Source organism: Motacilla alba, chromosome 14 (genome assembly GCF_015832195.1).
Source record: "Motacilla alba alba isolate MOTALB_02 chromosome 14, Motacilla_alba_V1.0_pri, whole genome shotgun sequence".
Lineage (NCBI taxonomy): Eukaryota > Metazoa > Chordata > Aves > Passeriformes > Motacillidae > Motacilla > Motacilla alba.
In genome coordinates, this window is record NC_052029.1 from 8,473,115 (window position 1) to 8,496,061 (window position 22,947).

General features: G+C 46.7%; 1 long non-coding RNA gene across 1 annotated transcript; it reads right to left on the reverse strand.

Annotated features, from left to right (window-relative positions):
- Positions 1 to 1,276: 1,276 nt before the first annotated feature.
- LOC119706737 lies at positions 1,277 to 11,525 on the reverse strand. Its single transcript, XR_005258597.1, has 3 exons — positions 11,395 to 11,525; positions 5,413 to 5,481; positions 1,277 to 1,412 (listed from the first exon to the last, which is right to left on the reverse strand). It is a non-coding gene; the product is annotated as an uncharacterized LOC119706737 (long non-coding RNA).
- Between the last annotated feature and the right edge of the window lie 11,422 nt (positions 11,526 to 22,947).

The window sequence follows — 22,947 nt, forward strand, 5'->3', positions numbered from 1 at the left end:
CCTCTGTGCGAGCATCACCACGTCAACTGTACCATGACACCGAGTGCCACGTCCAGTCTTTCCTTAAACACCTCCGGGGACGGTGACTCCACCACCTCCCTGTGCAGCCCATTTCAGTGTCTAATCCTTCTTGTGAACTTCTTCCTAATATCCAACCTAAACCTGCCCTGGGCACAGCTTAAGACGATGTCCTGCCATCCTGAGGATCAGGGTACCCCGGGCTCCGAGGGCACCCTGGCGCCCCCGGGACATGGCGGGAGGCGGCGGCTTCCAGTCCCCAGCTCTGAGGGGAGCCAGGGGATCCCAGACCCCGAGTCCTGAGGGGAGCCAGGGGATCCCAGACCCCGAGTCCTGAGGGGAGCCAGGGGATCCCAGACCCCGAGTCCTGAGGGGAGCCAGGGGGTCCCCGACCCCGAGTCCTGAGGGGACCCCCGGCGCTGCGGGGCCGAGGTTTCCAAGGCGTGAGGGGGGCCTGGGGCCCTTGAGGCCCGGGAGCAGCCAGGGCTGACGGGACCGGAGCGGGGCTGGAGGGCGGACCCTGCCCTGCTGCCATCCCCCCTTCCCTCCGCGCGGGTCTGGCTGTGCTGCCCCACGCCTCGATGGAGTCTGCAGGGAGCTGTGTCCCTCCGGATGGAGCAGATCCCCATCCCCACGCTTCTCCCATTAGGGCACGTTGCCCGTGAATGAGTGGCAGGGAGTCTGATGTTCAGCAGCCATCAGCAGAAAGCTGACCAGGCCCACATTAAACACTAACCGAACCCCTAAGGTTTCCCCATCTCCCTCACAGGAACCTTCTAAAATGCATTTCAAAAGCAAAATAGTGTCCTTCTAAGCCCGGTACGTTTCCATGTATCTTCATGGCTATCCGTGCTATCCTCCAAAGCTATCTTCACAGTTGCAGGGAGGGCATTTGGTGCCCACTGTTGGCAAAGCCTGTCTGTTACCAGGAAGGCAGACAATTCTGAAGAGAGAAAAAAAGGTAGCCTCCATTTGGTAGGTATTCTAAGGACATTTCCCCAGAAAAGGCATGTACACTGCCTCTGTCATATTTTTATTTCTCCTGCAAGGTCTGGAAACTTACATTAGCTGATTCATGAAGTCCAATTCCTCACAGCAGAATATTCCTCAGCTATGAAAAATCATAATAGTTTGGTTATATTCAGCAAAGAGACATGAGTAGACAAAATCTTTTTTTTAATTGTAGTGTCTGAGGCTTGAGACCATTGCAAGACCTGAGGAGACTTCTGAAATTCTCCTGTGCCTATTTCCATATTAGAAAACCTCGTAATATGCCAGGGTTCTGCTGGAATCTTCACTCAGACAGATGGCATCCTGCCGCCTCCCTTGGACTCTGCTGGGCAGCCCTCATCCTGCTGATACACTCCTATTGCCTTGCAGTCAGTTAGCAACGCCTGCAAGACATAGAAATTTCAAGATCATTTTCAGGACAAAAAGAAAAAATTGTATCACAAGGCTTCATCACAATAAAATGCTGCTTCTACGCAATGACCCCTGGCCATCAGTCTGAGTTTCAGCTGATGTACGTTTGTGTATCTTAAGAGAATTAGTTTTGCAAAACCAATCAATTCCGTGAGCCATGACAGATTTTTTCCCCATCCTTTATAATTGAGATGGACATCCAAAATTACATAATACACCACAAAATTATTTTCTGTAAGTATAACAACAATACCTGCTGCAAATTTACTGACCCTTCCCAATAAAATCAAGCCGACCCTCTGCCCCAGTGATGCAGCAAGTGATTCTGTTCGTTTCATTACTGAGTAGCATCTCAGTGGTAACAAACATGAATCACTTAAGGAAAAAGGTAATAGTAGCAATGTATTTTTAACTACACTTCCAATTAATTTACCAAGGGGAGGCAAGAAAGCAACCTGGATACTATGACAAACAACTGCCTGTATCCACCAAGAGTTTAAGAATCACTGATTTAGTGTTCAGTAGAGTAAATTTTGTATCAGAAATCCTGTATTCTAGTGGTGAATTTGCTGCAGTCTGTGTGGTCTAATGCAGATCCCTCTTCAGAGTGCAGTTGTCTCCATTTGTAAAATGGATCAGTGATGTTCAGCTTTCTAAACTGCTTTTGTGCACAGCCTTAATATTGTAAGATATTATATAGCTACCAAAATAGAAGATATTCTAGATTTGTTTCTACAAAGATGATTATAATATGAAATTTAAATGCTATTAAAGATATTAGTTAAAAAGCTCATCAAGATTTGTGAGATAGAGTAATAATTATTCCTACAGCATTTTCTCAGTAGTAAATGTCAATCAGTCAAAGATGGATAAGGCCATTCAGATATCACACTAGGAATTAAAAAACCCAGGGAAGCTGAGGCCAGGATTTTCAAAATTGCCTTCTAAATTTCAGTCCTCAAGATAGGAACTTGGATACTGAGTAGCCAACACAGAAGTCTTGCTAAAAAAAATAAAGTGTTTAAATATGGATTCTCTCAAAATAGAAATATATGTACTTAAAAGACCCGCCTTAAATTCCAGAAAGAGTCAATGACACTTGTGGGGAGGTGCCCTGTCTCACTCCTGGGTTCATGCTCAGCCCGCTCCATCAAACTGCCCACATCCATCGCAATGCACAGCTCTGGAGTGACAGACACCGTGAACCACACTTTTCCTGCTTTGTAATTCATGCTAATGATTTCTCGATTTAATGTATCAAAGAAAGCTGCATTAATCTGAGTGTTATTTTTAGTTGGAATGAAGTGCAGATTGTATACATTTAATGTGCTGAAATAGGGTGGTGAGAACCATATTGCGTCTTTTACTCCTTGCTAATTTATTTCCTTACTAAGCAGTATGTCTGGAGAAACCAGCATGTGCTGAGGACTGCAAGTCACTCCTGGCCCTTGGCTCCCTCTGATCCATAATAAAGCTACAGATTGAGAGAAAAACAATCACCAGCCATGAGAGGGAAAGAGATGCTATTTCCTCTTGTGGAAACAGGACAGAAGCCAAAGAGCAAAACAGTATTTAACTAGAGCAGAGACGTACCAGTTGCCAAGATCCTGTGGTCTGTTTATTTCAGATAGATGCCTCTTAAAAATTAGAAAGTATTCTTAGAGGAGTTACTCCCTATACCTGCCAATTCTACTGTTTTGATGGCAGGATCCAGTTTCTATCAATAACCAACCAAATTTCCAGTTGAATGGCCCCACAGACCATTTCTGGGCGCAGCAGTCTCAGAGCACATGTGATGTGTGGCCAGTCTGTGCAGGCACTGAGAGCACAGGGTGTCCAGAACACGTTGTACTGGTGGCTCAGGCACAGCCCCCAGGCGTGCACAGGAGCTCCCCCAGGACTCCCACTGTGCTCTTCATTAAAAACCTGCGCAGGTACAAGGATGCACAGAGGTCTCTGTCCAGCAGGGACACTGTCCATCAGCAACAAATGCTGCAGCCCCTATTGAGGCCTACCTTGTCTCATCCCAAACTGGAATTTTTCCTTTTCCTGTAAGGTGTATTGATACAGAAATCCAACTTACAAATAATTCTAATAACAATGCATATTGAACCATTAGTTCACCACCAGTTTTGAGTTGAAAATCACTTCCGTGTAAAAAAGTCAATCTTTTGTTTTGGAATTCCAATTTGAATATCAACAAAAATCAACATTTAGCTTCTTTTATTTGTACAAAAGACTTGGGAAACATTAGTTTATTTTTTCTGAGTATTTATAAAGCCACTTTGAATTTAAGTGGGATAGTACATGCAACCATCTGCTCCATTTCCTCAAGGTCTTTTAGAGGATATCTTTTCCTGAACAGTATTCCTCTACAACAGAGCAACAAATATAAGATATTAAATTTCTTAGAACTTGCTCTCCTGAATTTCCTTATGATTATTACATCTTTAAGGCATTTTACATCTCCTAGGTGAGATGTACATCTTCTAGCATTATGTACACTATGTAAGTATCTGAGTTCCTGTCACAGACATCATCCTGTCATAGATTTAATACATCGTGGGCTACATTAGTCCTTGCTTGTGTGTATAAGCTGTTTCTTCATATTCTGTTTATTGACATTATATTTTTCTGTTTATTAAGTGTATACTTCCTGAAATGTCCTAGATATTATTACATGTTCCCAGGAACAGTCATACATAACATACAAACTGAGCACTTCCATTTAAGTGACAGGTTTCTAAACAAGTAGTTGTTGCAGTAATTTTCACCTGATGAATACATTACTTAAACCAGTTTCAGGTCTTTAAAACTTTAGGTCCTGAAAGTCCAAGGAAAAATAGTAGGAGAGCAAATATTTTTTTCAATACAAGCAGCCGTATTATATGCATTAAATTTCAGCCAGGGTAAAAATGGTGAGATAACCCAGAGCAGTAGTGTCTATGCTGGTTTCAGGAGAGTGGGAACTGCAGCAATCCTTTTCTGAGTTTTGGAATCCACACAGAGCTCCTTAGAGGAAAGTCATAGTCTGCCTGCAGTGTGTTACGTAGTTAAATTGACAGCATTGTAACAACTCAGTTACAAGAATTTTTCAAGGTCTCTGAAAATCAAACTTCGTGGAACAGCTGAATGTCTGATGTGTAGACAGTGCTGGCTGAGAATCAAGTGTGCTTTTACTCACAGCAACTGCAAGGTGCTCCACGAGCAGCAGCCCCCTCTCCTCTGCTCTGCGAGACAGTGCTGTCCTGCCCGAGATTTCTGATACCTGCAAGCCAAGCCTGGCTGCAGATCAGTTCATGGTGCTGCAAGAGCTGGCTGTTCAGGCAGCTGTGGGGAGGTTTGCGCTGCATTACTCCTGAGAGCCTGGGCAGAAGCCTGAAAAGCACTGCATGCTGCAAGAGGGAAAAGCTGAATCGGGACTCACGAGCAATTGCACATGATGAAATGCTGCACAGTGGTGGAGCAGAGCTGGCGTGCGCTGTACTGCACTGCAGAGAAAGGCAGAGTTGCTGCAAGAAGCAGTTATCTCTCACCATGGATGCAAGACTATTATACTGTGAAGCCCTTTTGAAAAATTAATGGTGTGCTTGATGCTTCACCTTTCTGGTGAATCTGAGAATTTCCACCTGTTAAAATAACTGCTCTCGCACATAAATTTTCATGCTCTGCAGACCCAAGTTTATGTCATGTTTGTTGAAAGGGTAATTTAAAAGAGGCTGCCAGGAAAGTATCGAGCCTTTAGGTGTAATAAGCCCAGGGAAATTTGTTTGAATGGTGTAATGAATCCAGCTTGTTAATTTAGATCAGTTTGGTGCTTATGTTGATAGTGGAGTGCTATGAAAATGAAAAGAAAAATTGGTCTAAAAGGTGCAGTGCAAATAGAAGTGAAACATACGGTAAACTCCCCCAAGGTATTTATCCTTTAATCTTCTCTAACTTTAATTGCTTTTTCTAGGCTTATTTTCCTACCTGTTTTTTTAATGTGTTCCAGATCTCAACATTACCAAGTCCTTATCTCTCCATCTTTCCTTGAAGCCTCTGGAAAAGACTTTGAAGAGATCAGTAGAGATGTCACTTGAGTCATACTTCGTGAGACAGCTCAATAACCAGTCTTTATGAGAAAAAACACAGTATCAGAGCATGAAAGAGAGAAGCCATGAGTCCAGAAAGAGAGATTCAAGCAGCAGGTCGTTGCCTCTCAGAGTTCAGTGCTTTGACCCAGACAGGGTTCTGTAGGACTAATTTTATGTGTGATATACAACCACATTTTCTGTCAGTTTTGCACACATTTCTCAAGCACCACTCAGGTTTTCTCACAACCTTTCTAGGGCATTTTTGTGGAAACTCACAAGTTGAAATGTCCAACCACAAAGCTGGCAATGGGACCAAAAGTAATTCCTAGAAGGCCCATGGCTCATCTGCTGGCCAAGGGACCATGTAAGCTCTGCTTTCACATGAAACCAGGTACAGACAAAATCTTTCACATCTCTGGATGTTTGATGATAACATGCTAACAGGGTGGGAAAACACTCATCAGTAGAAAATAAATTGAGTTGGATAGACTTGTGGCATATGGATAACATCGGGGTAAACACAGGGAGCAACAGCAGTTCCTCTGGTTCTTTTGCAAGCTGGGCGCTGCAGAGGACGGGCATCCCTGTGACAGCGGTCACTGGCACTATCTAGAGCAAACCCAGGAGGGTTCAAAGTCTCTGCAAGGGGAATTGAGGCCCCAGGCACTGCTTGGTTGAAATCTCACCTGCATAGTTGTTATTGCATGTTACTTTTGTGAGAAAGGCTGTGTCCATGGCTGAATAATGACAATTCAATCTGAATCAAAGGAGGATAAATTGCCTTTTACTGCCAGATACATGCAGTGCAAGGACTCAGAATTCCTTTGAGCCTGTGAAAAGCATGGTGTGGGAGAGCTGTCTAGCATTATGTAAAAGGGAATCTGATTTCCCAAATAACATACATGCATTGTAACCGCCAAATCATCTTCCCATAGTGCCCTGTATAAATCACTACAATTTGCAGCTTCTCTAACAACAGCCTTACAAACCACAGCTTCCTTCAAAAGCAGCTTTGACTCATCTCCAGGCCAGGGTGAAAAAATAGCATATGACTTTGTGCATGAAAAACACACATTATTCCCAGTCAACCTGGTTTCTGACTTTTTCTCTGATTTTCAAGTTTTGTTTTTTTCAGCCTTGATAAAGTTCTTTTAATTCAATTTTTATGCATGTTTACAGAGAAAACTCTAAGTATTTACTCAGAAATAAACAAAAGAAAGACAGCAGATATCATCAAACCCTATTGACATGTTCTTTCAAATTTTTATTTTGTCATATTCCTTATTCCCCAGTACTTGTGATTTCTTACATAAAAATGTTATTCTATAAACTGCTGTATATCTTTAAGCTTTCTAGGCAGAAATTACATTTTTTTAATGTTTAGAATAGTCAGACCTTGATCAGGTTGGCATCTTGAAGCATAACATAACATAATATTGTCTAATAATTCTGCTATAGAAGACAGCTTCATCATCTGAAGCAGAATGAGGCCTTAAACAGAGCGCATCTCTCTCCTTCTCTTTGTCATTGTTTTCCTAGACCACAGTCATGCTGCACTTTTTCCCAGTTCCCTGTAGCACCACCATCCTTCTTACCCACATCTTGTGTAGCCAATGCACACAGAGCATTACAGTCCTGTTAACAAATACAGTCAGCCTTTAATTCAGCTACAAATGTTACATAAACTCACTGTTTTCTCTCACATAAGTTCCTTTAAATTCTTACTTGAGATATTAATTAGATTGTTTTCAACATATGGATTGCAATTACCTGGTTCTTTCAGTTTCTTGAACTTGTTCTACAGTCTTACAGATATAGTGATTCTTCAGAATGAATAAAATAAACCTTGCAGTAATCACTAATGCACAAAGATAGTGCTTCATCATGGTGCTTTTTCTTTTTATTTCTGTTCACTGAGTATAAAAACAGTCGATGTTTTGTTCTCTCAGCTCATTCATTCAGATGTTTTTGTAAAACACTGACACTAGAAGCTGCCCTGCATTTATTCCATGTCTGATGTACCATTAGTTAAACACCTACTCTCCAGATAAATGGAATTTAGCTCCAAGCATGCAGACCCAATCCACCAACCCCTTAATGACATGTTTGCAAATCCATAAATCCTGGCTGTAAGCTTTCACCAACACACAGCTGAAGAGCAAGCCAAGCCTTTGAACGCCCAGAAGAAAACCCATGATGAGACAAAAAAAATTGCCAAAAAAATTACCTCTGAGAAATGTAGCCATATAAACCAGAGCTGCACCTGGAATTGCTGTTTGGGCATAGCTACCCCCATGAAATGCAATCCCATGTGTAGTGTGTACATACACACATTTCTATGGATACTAACTGGATCACCATAATCAACTTCCTTCAAATCTGGGATCCAAGTTGAAAACAACAAATCAAAGTTTGAGTGAAATATATCCTTTACCTTTTGAACTTTACAAGATTAAAAATGGCACAGAAGCAAATTACAAAGCAGCCCATCACTGCTGAGAGACACTGAAATGAACTGCTCAGTGTAGATTTCTAATGCATTTCCCTCCTTTTTTCCTTCTCCACTGCCCGTGAGTGTGCTGGCTCTGTAATGCAGAGGGGGATTTCGGGGTGCACATCCTACACCAGCCCAGCTCTGGGTTGTGCTGAACCAGCCTCAGTGCAGCACATGGAAACAGCCCAACACACATCAGGGAGATGCACATCAGCATTTTAAAGCAATTTCATGTGCAGCCAACTGATGCTATAAATCAGTGAACAGAGAGTGATTTGCATAAGTGCCAGGGTATATGTGAATCCTTTGGGTTTCCCAAGCCCTACTTCATTAGAAATCACGTGCCTTAGTAAAATATGTAAATTTGTACATTTTTGTTAAATGACTGAATTGATTTATTACTTCATTTTATTTATTTATTTATATTCTATTAGCTGAGTTCAGCTGTTCCCAGTACCTGTTGAATATTTATGGCCCTGCATAGCACTAAGGTGGAGATTTGGAGGCTGTCTGGCTACTCACAGAGTTCTGGGTACAGATGGACTCTGACTTACCCAGGGAAGGTAACAGAGTCACTGTCCCCGTCTCAGAGCCCTGCTGTGGCCTTCCTGCCCCAGTAGCCAAATGACAGTCTGTGTGCTCCTGAGGGGCTGCAGGGCACAGACTGACATATTAATGCAAACTGGAATTGAAGATTATGCTAATATGTCAGATTGTGCACTGGAGTGGGGAAACAGGGCAGGGAGCTGGGAACCACAGCCTCAGCTGCCATCTCAGTGTCTCACCACAGAGCCGTAATTCCCACCTTGAATATGGGACTTGATTATTTTATAGGCTGCCCTATTTATTTTCGCCTGTTTACTTGCATCAGCTTTGGAAGGGACCTTTCCATAGTATTAAGTTCCTGTGGGACCATTTTGCCAGGATCCTTCTCCCTTGTGTCTCAGCAGGAAGATGCTCTGGTCTGCCCAAACGCACCGCTGCAGGCCCTTCAGCCAGCAGCGACTGCTTTCCTGTGCAGCAGCTGTTGTAAATCCCAAGTGATAACTTCTCTTATGTCTTGCTTTTCTCATTACAGCCTACACTTCTGTGCTGGCCAAAGTGGTTTGAGTGCACACACTTGGGCTCCTCCAGGCTGCTGGTGCCACTTCTACTGCTGGGCTGCTGCTGTCTCCAGTGCAGCTGTGGCACAGCTCCCTGGGAGCCAAAGTGCCCCTGTGTGACTGTCACAAACTCCGGTGTTGCCTTGAGTGGGTGTAGCCCATCTGCAGCAGCAGGAGGTTGACAAAGCCGGCCACGGATCCTCCCTCTCACTGCTTCCCTGCCCCCTGCTAGCCCTGCTCCCTCCCTCCTGCCCCACCGCAGGGGCCAGCAAAGTGGTTCTGTTTCCCTCTCCTTTGCACTATTAGAGTTAGGCAATTTTCTTGGTTTCACCTCTGTTCAGAACGCAGCAGAATGCCAGCTGGAGACCTGGAGAACGAGAGGGATTTGGACTTGGAGAGCCATGCCAAGTAGCCAGGGCAAGGATTTGGCTACTTGCCACATGCAAGGCTTGTCTCAGCTTCCAAACTGTCCCCACTGAAGACACCTTTGTGTAGCCCTGCCCTTACAGCCATGCTGTGTCAGCTCATCTGGGCTCAGCACAAACAGTCCCTGGCATAGCCAGGCTGGACATGCAGGTGAGCAGCCAAAAATTAAACAGCACTCCTCGTTCTGAGGAGTGAGTTATGAAATACATATTCCTCATGGGGCACTGGGGAGTTGCTAAATGAGTTTATGATAGTCTCCATAGCAATGGAAAAGCACACTAAGAGGAGAAACCACAGAGAAGATGTATGCCAGAGATATGTCTCCTTGACAACAACCCAGGCATGGGACTGAGAGAGCTGCCTGGAGGAGCTAAAGCTGGATCCTCATGTCCTTCTCTCTGAAGTGACTCAGGACATCAGAAGGAGCTGCTCTTAGTAAAAGCAACAAGCACCAAGACAAGAACAAATTAAACCACTAACACTGACTTACATGAGTTAGAAATATATGCCTGGGTGTATCAGTTCCTTTACATACCTATATGAATCATGTATGAATTTTATATATTCGTTAGCTGTGAAGTCAAGTATTCAAAAATTATCAGTCTTACTCAAGGCCATGCAGCTGTCTCCAGTTCTCCCGTCTCTTTGCCTTTCAAGATATTCTTTAACAACATGATCAAGGAGACTTTTCTTGTAGGACCCATGCCTTGTTCAGCACAGTGGGCAGATGATGCTCACTGAATTGTTGAGTCAATATTTTGTCTTTTCCTTGTTCTACAATGGCTTGCCTCAGGCCCTCTTTATTTCATGCAGTGCAAACATACTCACAAAACAGAATAAATTCCCTCATGACAGTTTCTGCAGCAGTTATTATAGCAACCAAGTTGAATGCTACCAAACTGGAATAATGCTAAAAATATCAGCAAAAAACCCAAAACCCAAAAAAACCTGCAACTACAAAGGCAAAAAACCAGGAGACAGCAAGCCAAAACTTCTCCAGCTGTGCCACTCACCAGCTTGCCTGCAGCCAACAAATGCAGCTGTTACTTTTGCTCTCATGTCTCTTTCTACTTGCCCAGATTTTGATATGTTACTCCAGCCTGGGACCACTGAAAGACTCCTCACACATCCTGCTGAGTGCTGAGCCCCTTCAGGGAGAGCCTGAGATGGCTGTTTGTTCTGTAGAGGAACTACAATACTTGGGGGATCTAAAAAATATTCTTATTAAGTATTGCCCAAACAAGCAGGTCATCATTCAGTTTAGTGCTGGGTTCTCCCAGTGAACTTTGGCTCTCATAACAGATATTGCTGCACAGACTTGGAAATGTAATTTTAAAACAAAGTGTAGGGCCCTGTTTTCTTTTTCAATCAGGTGCTGAATGTTAAGCAAAATCCATACCATGGTTTATTGATTGAATGGTGAAGGTAAAGCATGGTATTTTCAGGCAGAGTATTGCAACACAGGAAGTTCAGTCACTTTAAAATAATAGCTGAGTTGGTAGAGGTATTATTGAAATTAAATCCTATCGTTTCCCTCATCTTGTTTATAATTAAATGAAGTAATTGCTCTTGGATTGTTTAGGTGATTTAAAATTAATTCCATTGTTATCCTACTGCATTTATTAGCTGACAGATGCAAATCTCCCAGGACCATTGAGTAGCTCTGTTCCTTCTCCCTCCCTCCTTGCTGACTCTTCCTTTCCTTGGGGTTTGCAATATTCCCTGCAAACCAGGAAAAGCCTTGAATTCTCCTGCAGCAATGTCAGCAGAGAGGACTTTACAGTTTGCTGCCAGCAGTCAGCTTTAATCACAGTAAAGAAAGAAAAAGAAGGAAAAGGGAAACTGCAGTGAGTACCTGGGGCTCGGCAGGCTCCAGTCCTGAAGTGCCAGGTTCCCCAGAGGAGGCTTGCTGAGGAGCCCTCCCCTCCTGCAGGTCAGCTGCTGCTCAATCCTGCCAGGTCCTTCTGGACCACAGTTTGCCCTGTGAGAGGGAAAGGGCCACCAAGGCACAAGGATGAATTTGCTGAGAGCTGGGTTCATCCTGCACCTGTAGTTGCTGGGACAGAATAAAGTACAAGCACGTTGACTTTGGGCTCACCCAGGACAGTTTCTGCTAGCAGTCAGCATTATTACTCCCTGTGGTCCTTCTGAGCATGTTTTTCATTTTCTACACAAAGCAGGGCATTTTTATTGTACTTAGCCCAAAGCTGCACACACTGCCCTACTCCCTAAGGAAGTTTTTCTTCCAGAGGCCATGATGTCATCAGTGACTTGGACCTGGCTGCTCTGGACACTGTGTGCAGACACTTGTGTGCCAAGTGAAAAAGAGCAATGGTAAAATACCTCCAAGACTGCCAACAAGACAGACCATGATGCAAGGTGCCTGCCTGCGAAGCCAATTAAATCCACAGTGCTTGAAGAGAGCTCAGAACACTTGGTGTGAGAGCACAGCCCCACACAGAACACACAACACATCTTAAAAAAGGGGGATATTTCCTTAATGCCTTTCATCCATGTAGGCAAAGCTGACAGTCTTCAGATGTCCAAACCTGCTGTGGGGTTTCAGGGATGAGCTTCTGAGAGCTCCCTCTGATGGGAGGAGGATCAGACACTCAGATATTGTCAGAGCTCACCTGAGTGCCTTCCTTTGGACACGCTGCAAAATCACATGCCCTTACAGAAATGTTTTTGTAAAGCACAATACCACCTTTCCCACCTTCTTTTAATCCAAACCTTTCCCACACTGTGTTTTTTCATCTCCCCTTCTTTCTCCTCACGCCTCTCCTTTTCCCCTCTCACCCAGGTTTCGTTCCCAGGTGTGGTCCATGACCCTGTAGGTCACAGACATCGGGCAGATGCATTCCTACCAACACCTCCAGCCACTGGAAGACACAGACTGTCCCAGCAGCCTGGGAGAGCTTGCCACGGGCCAGCAGGGTCAGCTGCTGGCTGCCACCCACAGGTACTATTACAGAGCAAGATGGTGAGCTCCAACTGGATTCAGGTTTCTTTAGATGTCAGGAAGCCCAGATGAGGCTGTCAGCCCCCTCACATCATGTGGAGCAGATCCCAGCACTTCTCAGGGTGTTGAGGTCCCTCGGGTCCCCCCATCCCGGCTACAGCTTCTGCAGGAGCCCGTGTGAAGGTGCTGACTCCTGCCATGCCCGTGCAATTCTTGCTGTCAGCAGCAGATGGCCAAATATTACCACACATCCATAACATTTACATCCAAAAGGGCACGTAATTGGGTAGAAATCGCCTTTCCTTGCCAGCATTTATTTATAAAATGGCATATGTACACTTGGCATTTACCTTTCTATATGCAACATTACTTAATGTGTGACAAATGGTGACACTCATTTCCTTTCCCACTCCTGACATGCTTGCCAAAGCAAAGAGCCTTAAGCAAACAAGCAGTAGGATAAAGCCTTGTCCTAAACCATGTAAACCTTATTTCTTATTTCAAATTTATTTTACAGGATAGAAAGAGCCCCCAAGGCCTGGGCCCAGCTGCAGCAAAGCCCAGGTCAGCAGCAGCTGGCAGCAGGTGGCAGAGCCTGACGCATCTGGAATTTGGATGCAGAAAGTGTTTCATTAAACACATCAAAAGGCCCAGCAAGGGCTTGGGTTGGCAAACGCACGGGTTCATGGTTGCAGCTGTTTTGAAGGAGAGCACACAAAGCTGTTCTCTCAGTGTCTCACGGGGCAGAGGGAGGGGCTTTACCTGCACTCTTTGGCATTGCACAATGTCTGAAAACAATCGATAGGGGCACAAGCACTAATGTGACAAACAGGAGCCAAAAGGCAAGGAATCACCTTTCCAGCACCACCCTGGGCACGTCTGTGCAGACAGTCAGGCACACACACTGGGTTTGTTCAGCCAGGACATGTGCCAGACACTGAAACAAGGCTGCACTTGCAGAGGATTGGGAGCACAGATGCCTCAGCACTGGATTCTCCATCGTCTCCTGGGGACAATGGCAAAAACACACACCTGCATTTGGCTGCCTTGGACAGGACTCTCCGCTCTGTGGTGCTGCTGTCTGTCAGATCCATCTTTCCCAGGGGTTGTTTGGAAAACCTACTTAGTAACTGGCTCCACATCCTTTACTGTACATCAGTTAAAGAGGACAAAGTGAGAGGGGAAAGTTCCACCACTTGAGCATGCTTTAAGGGAATGATTTTCCTGAAATGCTGAATTTCCAGCAGCTCAGAAATTGCCTTTTAATCCTAAAGTGATTAAAGGTTACTCCAGGGTGCCAACCATAAACAAACCAAACCACCTCTTTGTGTACTACTTGTGTAGCACAGGATTTATGTTTCCTCAGAGCTTTGAGCTCTGTGCTAGATTGCCAGTGAGCTGAGTAGCAGCACAAGCTACTGGAAAGGTCCTTGGTGTCACCATCAACTGCAGAAAATGCATGACTGCCCCATTCTCACAGCCTACTTAATTTTTGGCTGACATTTACCAACAGTGGCAGCCTATAACTCTCAAGCAGAAAGAATGTAGGATGGCTTTCTAAAAAGGCAAGATCTGGGGACCAAGCTGGAAAATAAGGCTGAATTGATATTTGATTTATGCCTTTTATGCTTAATCAATAGGACTACAGGTATGCATAGAGGGCTTTCATGTTGAATGATAGCACTCCCACCTCTTACCCCTCCCCACAGTTTAGGAGGGGTCTGAAGATGCTCCAAATGGGATCCTCTGTGTAAAACACAGTAGCATAACCTACTCCAGACTAAACAGGGTGTGATATTCAGGGATCATTTTCCTTGAGCAGAAATCCAGCCTTTGGTTTGGATGCTGTTGGACTCCTGGCAGCCTCTGACACTCAGCAGAAACCCTCTCCAGCCTTCAGTGTTCCAGCCCCAGTGCCTGGCAGAGACCTTCTGTCTCACAAGCAGCATCCTCCTGAAATAGCATCTGTCCTTGCAATAACCATCCCTCCCTGATAACCAGGCAGTGGCTTATCAAGGAGCTTCTAGACCTCCAGTCTCTCCCTCAGCTGCCCAGATCAAACAGTTTCCCACTTCAACAGCCCTCCCTGCACACCCTTCCTCTTCCCAGAGCTTCCTTTGGCTGTGCCCAAAGCCCTGTGGCTGTGCATCACCACTCTCCAGCTTGGGCACACTCCTCACATGTCTGGTGACACATGATGAGGGGATGCAAGTGCAGGAACAGGAGCTGCAGCATGTCCTGGAGGGTCTTGAGCACACAGGAATAGGATGTGCCCCAAAATGCACAGACAGCCTCAGCCTAATTTTTCAGGGTTATCAAATTATGGGACATGCTTACAATTGTGCATCAGCTTGGGCTGCTGCCATTTTGGAAAGCAGGCCCTAAAAGTCCTGTGTGTGTTGTATTTGTAACTGCAGTGACTAATTTCAGGATTTTCTTGCTTTAAGAGGAGCCTGTCAGGGCATGGAGACATAGAACAAATCTTTCTTCAGCTTAATGTATTTACAGACTTATCTGTAGCTCAGCAATCTGATTTGATCAATTTGAGCAGATATAGTTTAAATACCAGAGTTTTGAATTCAGCAGAAGATAACTGCTTTTGTCTTCTGAGAGCCTTAATTCTGAGGGTATCACTGACTTCACAACAAACATGATTCCCCTCGCAGACATCAGCAATCCTGGTAGGCAGCTTTAGACACATGCAATCCTACATTACGTCAGAGAAAACAGATCATCTGAAAGTAAAACAGCTCACAAAGAGTAAACAAAGCATCCTGCCAAGGTTTATCGCGCCGCGTTTCCTTGGCTGCGCATTCGGGACTTCCACAGGGGCGCGTTTTGAGCCCATGCCCCTTTGTCTGACGTCTGCTGCCAAAACAGCAACCCAGAGGGAAGGACCCGCTTGCCGGAGGAGTGAGTGCAGGGCAGGGGATGCAAGAGCCCCCGGGGGCTGTCACTGCCGCACGCAGGGGACGCCAGCAGCGGGGCAGAAGCCCCGGCCCGCAGGTCTGGGAGCTCCGGGCTCGCTGCGGCTGCAGGAGCCCGCACGGAAATCTCTGCACGTGTGCGCTCATCATCACCCCATCCCCGGCACAGCAGCGCGGGGCTGCTAAGCAACTAAAGCCGGCCAGGAGGCACTTCTGAGATAACGCTAAAAATAGTCCCCAGCAGGCGAGACAGCCGAGCAGCCGCTGACGTCAAGCTCTTCCCTCTGCCCTCCGTGGCACTGCCACAAACGCCTCTGGTGGCCCAGAGCTGCCCTCCGTGGCACTGCCACAAACGCCTCTGGTGGCCCAGAGCTGCCCCGGAGCTCCCCGGGGACCGGCACCGGGCAGGGACCAGCGCTGCGGGCAGTCCCTGGCACACGGTGCCCTGTGCCCAGCCCCAGCCCGTGCCCCGAGCCGGGCTCTTCCCTGCCCACGCTGGATTTGTACCTAACACAGGATGGAATAGAAAGAAGCCCCAGGGCAAATCTAGTGTTAGAAGGAGCAATTTGATTAAACCGACAAAATCATGCTCACCATTGGAAATGAGAAGTGACATCTACAGACAGGAGGCAGAGCACACACCTCCCTCTGTCTCCTCAGTCTGCTGTTCCTAGCAGCTGAAATCACTTTTGTGCCTCATCTGTACCAAACCCAGCTTGCCTGTCTCCTCATGCAGGGATGGCAGAGAACATAAACCAAAACACAGGGAAAGCTGTCCATATACTTTATGCAGCGCTGTTTGAATCTCTAGGTCTGCAAGACGGAGAAATGGCAGGAAGGAACCCTGTGTTTTACCCGTGTGGTGAAAGCACATTGCCCTCATCACAAGGAGAGAGCCTTCTCTCCACCAGCTTTGGCACCAGTCCTGCCCAAAGTGAGCCACTACACCTTTTTTGGGGAGGCACAGTACCAAACCACTCCAGTAAACTGATCCAGTGCAAGAATCACCCCACTGTGTCCACTTCTCCTCTCTTTTGGCAGCAGGGTATTTCTTGAGCACACTCTTCCTCCATGACTGCAGCCCCCCTCCAGGCCCCTTTACCACATCAGGGAAATTATCAGGGTGGAGAGAACCCCCAGCTCCCTTTCCTCAGGGTTGTTTTGGCCCAGATCTGCTCTCTCAGAGCACCATGCTGGGCACCCCGGGTTCCAGCAGGGCTGAGGTGGGATGGAGGGAGTGTGCTCCTGTCAAGAGCTGTGGCAGGAAGGGTTGGTTAGTCACAGGCATTGAGCAACAACCTCTTTCACCTCCTTGCAACACCAACTGCAGGAACAGGAAAGTCCAGGCAGGTGCTACCCCACATTTAAGGATTACTTTGAATAATGCACCCCAGAGATGTGTTAACTCCTTGAAACACCATTTTCTTTTAAAGCAGTGGCCCAAGATCCTGCGTAAGTTGTATCCAAAGTTGCATGAGTACAAAATCAGCAGCAAGAGCCCCCTGCTTCAAACCAGCAAAGGAGCACACCTGCACTGAGCAGGGCCTGGTGACACCCACACAGGGATGCCCCTGGAAACTGGGACACGCTTAACTCAGTGTTCTTGGTAACCCAGGCAAGTACCTTTACCACACATTCTCCTACCTCATGTCTTTTTCTAAAAAGAAAGAGCACAAAACCCTAGGCACCAGCCTTGCAAACTGACCCCACATCACTTCCCTTGGAGGTACCTGGGATGGTGTTTCTTCTTCCCCTTGAGGTGCTGTTGTGACCCCAGGGTGCAGCTCTTAGGGCAGGTGATGTTTGCACCTGCAGCCAGCACACATGACATGCATCATCAGCTCCATTGGTCACCCAGGAGAAGCCCCAGGAGAAGGCAGCAAGGTGTGATGAGCAGCAGGTGGCTCCCAGCTGACACTGAATTGTTTGTTCTTTCCAGAACCTTCCTCCCAGCACACACAGAAACACACTCAAATGGAGAAAGGGCAGAACTAGAAACCAAATTTTGATGTTCATTGCAGAGAAAATGGCCTCTCTGCAGCTGGGCCATAAATCTCCCTGTGAGTGTAAAGGGGATGTGGGTGCACATGTCTTCCAAATACCAATGTCATTTTCAGTGGGAGTAAAACCTAATTGATCTTTAACATGCAGCAGTTAATTTCCATGCCTTTTGTACATCAACACTACTAGTGAAACAAACACCAGATTTTACTAAAATGAGTACGTGTCAACATATTGGTGAGTCACACATACCCAGTTGCAGACTCTGAATTACCCAGAAGCTTTCTTCTTCAGCACTTTTTATCCAGCAATGGTAGAAATATCCCAGCTGGAAATCCTGGTGCATCCCCAGTGTTTCTTGTCCTTGCCCTGAAGCTGAAGTTTCAGCATGTTTGGAAAGAGATTTCCAAGTGGGAAATACCATAAGTGTCAGCCACACATATGCAGCATTGGAAACCTCAAGGCAGCAGCTGCCACTAAACCTTTCTACAAACCTGAACAGAGAGGGTTCAGCCAAAACAGGAGGTATGTCAACATTTTGGAGCAGGCTTGTTGTGACCCTTCCTGAACATCCCTGCCACCCAAGAACTCTGAGCACTTACTGGGAAAGTGGATCTGCCTGGGACCCTGGGATGCCCAGCCTGTGGTTGCAGACTGCCACAGCTTCAATTATATTTGCTGCTGTTCTTTACAGCTTACTTTGAATGAATCATCAAAAAGCTGAGGGTTTGATACCTCACAGCTGTGAAATATAAAGAAAGACCTTTAGAGATATCTTGCACCATAAATGTATTTGTCTGTGCTGGTCTATATCTAGGTGATAAATGAAGACACTTGAAAGAGCTTCTTAATCTTTGAAAAGGAAACCAAAGCCAATAATCCTTTCTAGTTTTATTATACCATCCATCCAATTTCCTTTGCTCTGCTTCCAAGAGCATTGGTGGCAGATGGGCAGTGTACAGCTTCCAGCCTGGCTGGGTTTGCTGCTGGGGTTCATTGCAGGGCGAAGGCACTGGAACCACTGAGCAATTATCCCCACCGTGCTGGCCTCAGTCTTCACCAGGGCTGCAAGCCTTCTTCCTCAAGGCCAGCTTCTGACAAAATCTCGTATCAAACCAGAAAATCCAGACTGACTTTAATGTATATAAATACCTCAAAGGCAGGTGCCAAAAGGATGGTGCCAGATTCTTCAGTGGTGCCCAGCGTCAGGACAAGGAGCAGTGGCCATAAACTAAAACACAAGAAGTTTCACCTCAACATAAGGAAGAACAACTTCACACTGAGGATGGCAGAGCACCAGAACAGGCTGCCCAGAGAGGCTGTGGAGTCTCCCTCTACAGAGACCTTCAACACTCCTCTGGATGCATTCCTGTGTGACCTGCTCCAGGTGACCCTGCCTTGACAGAGGCATTGGACTGGATGATCTCCAGAGATCCTTTCCAACCCTAACTGTTCCATGATTCTACTAGATACAGCTCTACAAGCCACCCCTCCTCTCCTGGGAAATCTTCTTGCAGAGCTCTGGTGATTCTCACAAGTCCCAGGCAGCCACACCAGTCTACAGCCACCCACAGCTCTCTGAGGACCCAAACCAGCTGACAGAGAAGACCTACCAGCATCACAACCCCACAGTGAGGTGGGAGGATGTTACAGAATTGAGAGCCTGTTGCTACGCTTCATTTTCCCTCTGGGCTCCACCATGAAGCCTCTTCAATAATGGCTTTATGGCTCCATCAATCTTATTTAAACTTCTGTACAAATAAATTGCAGCACATTCAGAGTCCCATCACAGTGCTCTGACTCACCCAGTCCCAGCAGACATTGTATATTAAATTAGTTTTGGAATGTATTCAAAAGCAATTGTTTCAGATTCTTCAGCTAACTCCCCATGCTGATGTTAGAGGAAAGCAGAGCAGGATGTCAACCCCAGTCCCCTTAGGATGGGTTATGGGGTTTGACATGGCACTGAATTCCTCCCCTTGTTCCCAGCTGCAGCAAGAGGTTCCTGCTCTCCTGTCTGGGACAATTTCCACCATGGGTCTCCATGGGGTGCAGAGACACAGCCTGTCTCACCACGCACCACAGCATGTGCAGGAACCTCTGCTGTGGCACCCAAAGCACCTCCTCCTCCTTCTGGGGAGGACTCTTCACACTCTTTCCTTGTTCCAGCATGAAGTCCCTCCCACAGGAGATTGTTCTCCATGAACTTCTCTTGTGTGAGTCCCCCACAGGCTGCAGTCCTTCGGGAACTGCCTGCTCCAGTGTGGGTTCCCTTCAGGGTCACCAGTCCTGCCAGCAAACCTGCTCCAGCCCGGGCTGCTCTCTCCACAGCTCCTGTCAGGAGCCTGCTCCAGCCTGGTCTTCCCATGGGGTCACAGCCTCCTTTGGGCACCCCTCTGCCAGACCTAAAGAGAGAGAATTGGAGTTGTGGTCCTATTCTATCACAGTGTCTCCTTCAGAAAACCAAAGGTGTATTCTTAAAATAATTCAATATTATCCAAAACATGTGGTCCTTTATGACTGAAAGAAGTTAAGGACTGAATTCCTTTCTAAAGGGTCCCATCCTTGAGATGTAATTCAGGGGCCTGTTGGATAAAAACTACAACAAAAAGACAAAACCCCAATCAAACAACAATAACAACAACAACAACAACAAAAAAAATCAAAACCCCAACACCCTCCCCAAGTAAACCCCTCCCAAACCACAAAAAACCCAACCAACCAAAAAACCCCAAAAAACCCCAAACCCTGATGTTATCTCCTCCTTTGTTTTCCTGCAGCACCAAGGAGCAAGGCTGCATGCAGTGTCACCCCAGGGGCTGGGGGTGGTTGTGTCCCTGTGTCCCACAGAGCCCGGGGAATCCATGACCTGGAACCTGGGCAGCATCCCAACAGCATATGGAGATGCAGAACTGCCAAGTATGGTCCAAGGAGGAAAAAAAAAAAGTGTGTTTAAACTGAATTACTTTTTCGCTCACTGGCTGGCAAGATAATGATCTGACACAGCTAATTAGCACATTCCTGAGGCTGTTGAAACCCTCAGACCAGAAGCATACCAAACTCTTTGTTAATTCAGCTGCTTGGTCTCCTCTGCCCTCTCTCATTGTGTACCCTTATCTCCTTTGAGAAACAAACGGGAAACACCTCCCTGTTAACTGCCTGGCTCTGGAGTGGTTTCCAATCAGTGGACATCAGCATCAGCTTTAGATGCAGAAATCCAATTAATCTGATCTGCCTGCCGGCTGATTGATACCTGAGAGGTTGGTGTTCAAGGGAGAGCCCTGGGAGAGCGGTCAGTCAGGCTGATGTGTTGATAGCAGTGATTATGCAGGCTCGGGCTCTCCCCACCCCACGGCTCCACGTGCAGCAGCAGCCCCGGCTGGGAGGAAGCAGCAGCTCTCAGCTCTGCCCCTCTAACTTCAGCCGCATCCCCGTTCCAAAGCAAGAGGCAGAGGGTCTGTGGTGATAAGGACTTCCAAGGCAAAAGGGCATCTCTACTGACCTTGGAAAGCCACTGAAATATCTACCTCTGGAGCAAACTGAAATCGCCCTTCCCAGGTCCTGCCAGCAGGTCTCAGAATCTTCTGGTTTTGCTGGTGTTAGGGGCCATACCTGTACCTGCAAGGACTTGGGTCCAGCCATGGACTCACCTTTTCCCAAGCTGTGCCGATCAAGCCTGGAAAATGACAAGTACTGAGGTTTTTCTGCTGCTTTTCTAAATCATATCAAGCTGCTCAGCAAAAGCCGCTCTGTGACATCAATGTCCTGCAGCTTTCCTGGATAATCCAGGTATTCCCCAGTCACTGGCCGTGTGTGTGTGTGTGTGTGTGTGTGTGTGTGTGTGTTCAGATGTTGAAGAGAGGGCTTGTACAGTCCTGCAGCCCTGGCACTGCTCCACTCCATCCTGCCAAGCACTGTCTTGCTCCTCCTGCCAGGAGGTTTTGGGGTGGGCAGTGGTGGTGCCTCCTACCTACAGGGCCATGGGGAACCTTGAGCATTCATCATGGAATCATAGAATAATTTAGGTTAGAAAAGACCTTTAAGACTATTTATCCCAACTGTTGATCCAGCCCTGCCAAGTTCACCACTGAACCCTGTCCCTAAGTGCCACATCTACGTGTCTTTACAGTATCACCATGGATGGGGACTTCACCTTCCGATGAGGAAGGGCTATGACCCCACCAGCCTTGACCAGCTCTGGGCAAGAGGTTTCATGCAGAGCGTTCCAGTCATGGATCTGGAGACATGCCAGGAGGTGTCTTGAATTGGGATGGGCCAGGGCACCGCAGTGCCACATTCCCCTCTCCTCACCCGATTTCCCAGGCTCCCTGAGGCAGGCACTCAGCTGCACCAGCTCAGCTGCACTTGCATCCTCACTGAGCTGGGGTGGGAGGTGAAACGCTGGCTTTGCGTCCAGGGAGGCTCTGGCAGCGCTGTGGTGGCACAGGGGTGGCCAGAGTGCAGGAGGTGCAGGGCAGGCTCAAAGCAAACCTTGGCTTTGCTTCCTCTGGCAGGGTTCTGGAATCACTACCACAACAGTTCCACGACACTCAGACGCTCAGGGGCTGCCTCTGTCTATAGTTATAATATTTTATGAAAATCCCTTTGCTAGGATTTTCTTTTCTTGAGAAGCTGAAGAGCCTCAGCTTCAAGTGTAAACAATTTGTTATCTGCTACTGTGGAATGCAGCAGGTGCTTTCTTGATCAGCCAATATAAGATGTTTCTACTTGGTGACCAACTGAGGAGGCAGCAGCTCTCAGACTCTCTGGGAGACACAGAACTTTGTTGTTGATTCCTTTCTATTCCCATCTCGCCTTCTGATGAATCTTTCTCTCTGTTCTTTGTAGTATGGTTATAGTATAGTCTTTTTTAACATAATATATATCATAATATAATAAACCAGCCTTCTAAAACATGGAGTCAAAATTTCTCCTTCCCTTCACCAAGTCCTAACTGCCCTGAAAACCACTGCAGCATCTGTGGGACTGGCGAGGCAGGAGCTCTGGGTCTCCCATCCCACAGCTGCTCTTCCATTGCATCCACTCGGACTCTTCCACAGCCTCCCATCCCAGCACTGCAGCAGAGCACTGCTTCTTTAGGTACTGAAAATAAAGCGTAGGGTGTCTGGCTCCTGAAGCCGTGTCTGCACGGAGTGCTCCTGGTTCCGGTGCTGAGGGTGGCTGGGGTCAGTCCCGCTCCAGGCGGGAGCAGCAGGATCGGCAGCTCAGGCGCTGCGAGCTCCGCGGCAGCTGATGCCGTCTGCCGGGATGACTCACTGCTGTTGATTTGGGCAGAGGCAAGAAAAACAGCCTGAATTGCTCCAATTCAACATTCTTATCCTCAGCGATGGGCTGTTAGCTCAGAGCAGATCCCCATCCCATTCTCCTCCCCAACTCCTTTCAGTACAGCATCACTGAAATTAATTTTTCAGTGTCAGAAAAGTGATTTATTGACAGCCTTATGTTTGGGAAACCAGCTTACATCACTACCAGAGACGTCACATACAAATGGATCACA